Source organism: Aethalodelphis obliquidens, unplaced genomic scaffold (genome assembly GCF_003676395.1).
Source record: "Aethalodelphis obliquidens isolate GAN/ISIS:26980383/991018 unplaced genomic scaffold, ASM367639v1 scaffold24, whole genome shotgun sequence".
NCBI lineage: Eukaryota > Metazoa > Chordata > Mammalia > Artiodactyla > Delphinidae > Aethalodelphis > Aethalodelphis obliquidens.
In genome coordinates, this window is record NW_020837968.1 from 20,010,390 (window position 1) to 20,016,219 (window position 5,830).

Consider the following 5,830-nt stretch of genomic DNA (forward strand, 5'->3'; position numbering starts at 1 on the left):
TTCAATGAGGTTTTTTTCTTTTCTTTTTTTTTTTTTAAAGATTTTCAAGCCACTCATTTCTTTTTGTTTTCTTTTTTTCCCATTTATTTATATATTTATTTGGCCACACTGCGTGGCATGTGGGATTTAGTTCTCCAACCAGGCATCAAACCTGCGCCCTCTGCATTGGGGAAGTCCCCAGTGAGGTTCTAAATTCTCCGAAATTAGATGGTTGTCTGTTTCTCCCAGGATGCTGGATTGGTACTGAAACAGCATCTCTTGAATAAAACATTCCAAATGGAAGCATGAGGATCCACACTAGTCGTTATCATTTTCTAGGCCTTTTACCAAAATAACAAATGACTGATCATATAGGGAGAAAGGGAATGAAGTGTATTTTTAAAATTTAATTTAATTTATTTTTTATACAGCAGGTTCTTATTAGTTATCCATTTTATACATATTAATGTATACATATCAATCCCAATCCCCCAATTCATCCCACCACCCCCACCCCCACCACCCCCGCCACTTTCCCCCCTTGGTGTCCCTACGTTTGTTCTCTACATCTGTGTCTCAATTTCTGCCCTGCAAACCGGTTCATCTGTACCATTTTTCTAGGTTCCACATATATGTGTTAATATAAGATATTTCTTTTCTCTTTCTGACTTACTTCACTCTGTATGACAGTCTCTAGATCCATCCACGTCTCTACAAATGACCCAATTTCATTCCTTTTAATGGCTGAGTAATATTCCATTGTATATATGTACCACAACTTCTTTATCCGTTTGTCTGTCAATGGGCATTTAGGTTGCTTCCATGACCTGGCTATTGTAAATAGTGCTGCAATGAACATTGGGGTTCATGTGCCTTTTTGAATTATGGTTTTCTCTGGGTATATGCCCAGTAGTGGGATTGCTGGGTCATATGGTAATTCTAGTTTTAGTTTTTTAAGGAACCTCCATACTGTTCTCCATAGTGGCTGTATCAATTTACATTCCCACCAACAGTGCAAGAAGGTTCCCTTTTCTCCACACCCTCTCCAGCATTTGTTGTTTGTATATTTTCTGGTGATTCCCATTCTAACTGGTGTCAGGTGATACCACATTGTAGTTTTGATTAGTTTCTCTAAAGATTAGTGATGTTGAGCAGCTTTTCATGTGCTTCTTGGCCATCTGTATGTCTTCTTTGGAGAAATGTCTATTTAGGTCTTCTGCCCATTTTTTGATTGTGTTGTTTTTTTAATATTGAGCTGCATGAGCTGTTTATTTTGGAGATTAATCCTTTGTCCGTCGATTCATTAGCAAATATTTTCTCACATTCTGAGGGTTGTCTTTTCGTCTTGTTTGTAGCTTCCTTTGCTTTGCAAAAGCTTTGAAGTTTCATTATGTCCCATTTGTTTATTTTTGTTTTTATTTCCATTACTCTAGGAAGTGGGTCCAAAAAGATCTGGCTGTGATTTAGGTCAAAGAGTGTTTTTCCTATGTTTTCCTCTAAGAGTTTTATAGTGTCTGATCTTACATTTAGGTCTCTAATCCATTTTGAGTTTATTTTTGTGTATTGTGTTAGGGAGTGTTCTAATTTCATTCTTTTACATGTAGCTGTCCAGTTTTCCCAGCACCACTTATTGAAGAGACAGTCTTTTCTCCATTGTATGTTCTTGCCTCCTTTGTCGTAAATTAGGTGACCATATGTGCGTGGGTTTATCTCTGGTCTTTCTATCCTGTTCCATTGATCTCTGTTTCTGTTTTTGTGCCAGTACCACATTGCCTTGATTACTGTACCTTTGTAGTATAGTCTGAAGTCAGGGAGTCTGATTCCTCCAGCTCCATTTTTTTCCCTCAAGACTGCTTTGGCTATTCGGGGTCTTTTGTGTCTCCAAACAAATTTTCAGATTTTTTGTTCTAGTTCTGAAAAAAATGCCACTGGTAATGTAATAGGGATTGCACTGAATCTGCTTTGCTTGGGTAATATAGTCATATTCACAATATTGATTCTCCCAATCTAAGAACATGGCATATCTCTCCATCTGTTTGTGCCATCTTTGATTTCTTTCATCAGTGTCTTATAGTTTTCTGCATACAGGTCTTTTGTCTCCCTAGGTAGGTTTATTCTTAGGTATTTTATTCTTTTTGTTGCAGTGGTAAATGGGAGTGTTTCCTTAATTTCTCTTTCAGATTTTTCATCATTAGTGTATAGAAATGCAAGAGATTTCTGTGCATTAATTTTGTATCCTGCAACTTTACCAAATTCATTGATTAGCTCTAGTTGTTTTCTGGTGGCATCTTTAGGATGCTCTATGTATAGTCTCATGTTATCTGCAAACAGTGACAGTTTTAGTTCTTCTTTTCCAATTTGTATTCCTTTTATTTCTTTTTCTTCTGATTGCCAAGGCTAGGACTTCCAAAACTATGTTGAATAATAGCGGTGAGAGTGGACATCCTTGTCTTGTTCCTTCTACGTATTTTTGATTTTCTCTTTGATTTCTTCAGTGATCTCTTGGTTATTTAGTAGCATATTGTTTAGCCTCCATGTGTTTGTATTTTTAACAGGTTTTTTTTCCTGTAATTGATTTGTAATCTCATAGCGTTGTGGTTGGAAAAGATGCTTGATATGATTTCAATTTTCTTAAATTTACTGAGGCTTAATTTGTGACCCAGGATGTGATCTATCCTGGAGAATGTTCTGTGCGCACTTGAGAAGAAAGTTAATCTGCTGTTTTGGGATGGAATGTCCTATAAATATCAATTAAATCTATCTGATCTATTGTGTCATTTAAAGCTTGTGTTTCCTTATTAATTTTCTGTCTGGATGATCTGTCCATTGGTGTAAGTGGGGTGTTAAAGTCCCCTACTATTATTGTGTTACTGTCGATTTCCCCTTTTATGGTTATTAGCATTTGCTTTATGTATTGAGGTGCTCCTATGTTGGGTGCATAAATACTTATAATTGTTATATCTTCTTCTTGGATTGATTCCTTGATCATTATGTAGTGTCCTTCCTTGTCTCTTGTAACAATCTTTATTTTAAAGTCTATTTTACCTGATATGAGTATTGCTACTCCAGTTTTCTTTTGATTTCCATTTGCATGGAATATCTTTTTCCATCCCCTCACTTTCAGTCTGTATGTGTCCCTAGTTCTGAAATCAGTCTGTTGTAGACAGCATATATATGGGTCTTGTTTTTGTATCCATTCAGCGAGCCTGTGTCTTTTGGTTGGAGCATTTAATCCATTCATGTTTAAGGTAATTATCGATATGTATGTTCCTATGACCATTTTCTTAATTTTTATGGGTTTATTTTTGTAGGTCCTTTTCTGCTCTTGTGTTTCCCACTTAGAGAAGTTCCTTTAGCATTTGTTGTAGAGCTGATTTGTTGGTGCTGAATTCTGTTAGCTTTTGATAGTCTGTAAAGCTTTTGATTTCTCCATTGAATCTGAATGAGATCCTTGCCAGGGAGAGTAATCTTGGTCCTAGTTCTTCCCTATCATCACTTTAAAAATATTGTAGCACTCCCTTTTGGCTTGTAGAGTTTCTGCTGAGAAATCAGCTATTAACTTTATGGGAGTTCCCTTGTATATTATTTGTCGTTTTTCCCTTGCTGCTTTCAGTAATTTTTCTTTGTATTTAATTTTTTGCCAATTTGATTGCTATGTGTCTTGGCGTGTTTCTCCTTGGGTTTATCCTGTATGGGACTCGCTGCGCTTCCTGGACTTGGGTGGCTATTTCCTTTCCCATGTTAGGGAAGTTTTTGACTATAATCTCTTCAAATATTTTCTCAGGTCCTTTCTCTCTCTCTTATCCTTCTGCGACTCCTATAATGCGAATGTTGTTGCGTTTAATGTTGTCCCAGACGTCTCTTAGGCTTTCTTCATTTTTTTTCATTCTTTTTTCTTTATTCTGTTCTGCAGCAGTGAATTCCACCGTTCTGTCTTCCAGGTCACTTATCCATTCTTCTGCCTCAGTTATTCTGCTATTGATTCCTTCTAGTATATTTTTCATTTCAGTTATTGTATTGCTCATCTCTGTTTGTTCTTTAATTTTTCTAGGTGTTTTTTCTTTAATTCTTCTAGGTCTTTGTTAAACATTTCTTGCATCTCCTCAGTCTTTGCCTCCATTCTTTTTCTGAGGTCCTGGATCATCTTCACTCTCATTATTCTGGAAGGTTGCCTATCTCCACTTCATTTAGCTGTTTTTCTGGGGTTTATCTTGTTCCTTCATCTGGTACATAGTCCTCTGCCTTTTCATTTTGTGTATCTTTCTGTGAATGTGGTTTTCCTTCCACAGGCTGCAGAATTGTAGTTCTTCTTGCTTCTGCTGTCTGCCCTCTGGTGGATGAGGCTATCTCGGGAATGAAGTTCTGAACTGGGCACATACTTCCCTTTAATCTCTGCAACAGCTCTGCAAGGAAAATAAGTAACATTAGCCTTTCTTTTTAGATGAGAAAACAAGCTGAGAAACTGAAGTAATTCCATTAAAATCATGTTGCTAGAAAGTAGTGAAATGGATTAAAACCGTAGTTTGTTTGGTTCCAAATAACCATGTTCTTTCCACTACGCAGTGCTTCCTCCAGTAATGGAAGGCTTTGAAGCCATGTTTACCAGTCCATCCTGTGGAACACTAATGAGGCAAAATGTTTCACAATCATAAATGGATTCATGCCATGGTCAAGTAACTTTGAGAAATGCCAAGCATATTAAAGACAGTGAAGTATTACATAAAAGAAATGTTTAATTTCATTTTGTCCCCTTTCCCCCAAACTCATCTGATTACCAAACACAGATTTTTTTCATTTTAACAGTTATTAACATCTCTGGAAAGTAAAACAATTCGGCATATGCTCAAATGACTGAAAAGAGGAAAAAGGAATTATTGAGAGCTTTAAAGTGGAAATTTGGTTTATAAAGCAATTGAAATAAAAGACTAGCAATTATGAGGGAAGCATTAAAAAAGTATAAGATACAGTCTGGTCTCATTGTAGCTGGGAGATGGGGTTGCTGGGTGGGTGGAGGGAGTCTGAGGCAAAAGGGGAAACAGACATAAAATAATATGCACAGCATATATTCTGTGTGAGTTCTTAGTGATTAATATGGGCTGAATTTGAGAAGATTTGTGAGAGAAAAGAGACTTGAGCTGCACCATTTTCAGTGGAAGACACTGAAAGGGAGAAACATGTTTGGGGGAAAGTGAAGAAAAAATTCTCAGAAACTACATAAGGTAATAAAATAGGACAGGTAGTGTTGGTCCAGATTATAGACAATCATACAGAAACCATACCAGCATTCTGTCATCATTATGCAAAGAAAGATTAAAATCTGAAAGATCATTATAGAAAGTCAATTAATCTGGATAATAAGTATGATGAGACAGATTTTTGAATTTTACAACTGGCAGGGCTCTTAGAGCAAAGTTAACAAATGTTTGTCTAACGAATCCATTGAACCTCTAATCCAGCCATTCTTGCTCTCTAAATCTGATAACTGAAGCCCAGAGAGGTCACTTGATTTTCCTAATGTTACACAGCTCATTAGCAGCACACCTGAGTTGAGAACTCAGGTCTTCAGACTACCAAGAAGTACAGCACCCATGAATTGGGCATAAAATGATGCCAAGGAAAGGAAGTGTAGAATGGGGAGCAAAGCAAGCACATGAATTAGCACATCTGACTGCAGAGTAGCTTCTGTTTGAAGAAGTCTAAAATAATTAAGACATATAACCAAAAACCTTTTTTAAAAAAATTTATAAATTTATTTATTTATTTTTGGCTGTGTTGGGTCTTTGTTGCTGCTTGTGGGCTTTCTCTAGTTGTGGCAAGCAGGAGCTACTCTTTTTTTTTTTTTTTTTTTTTT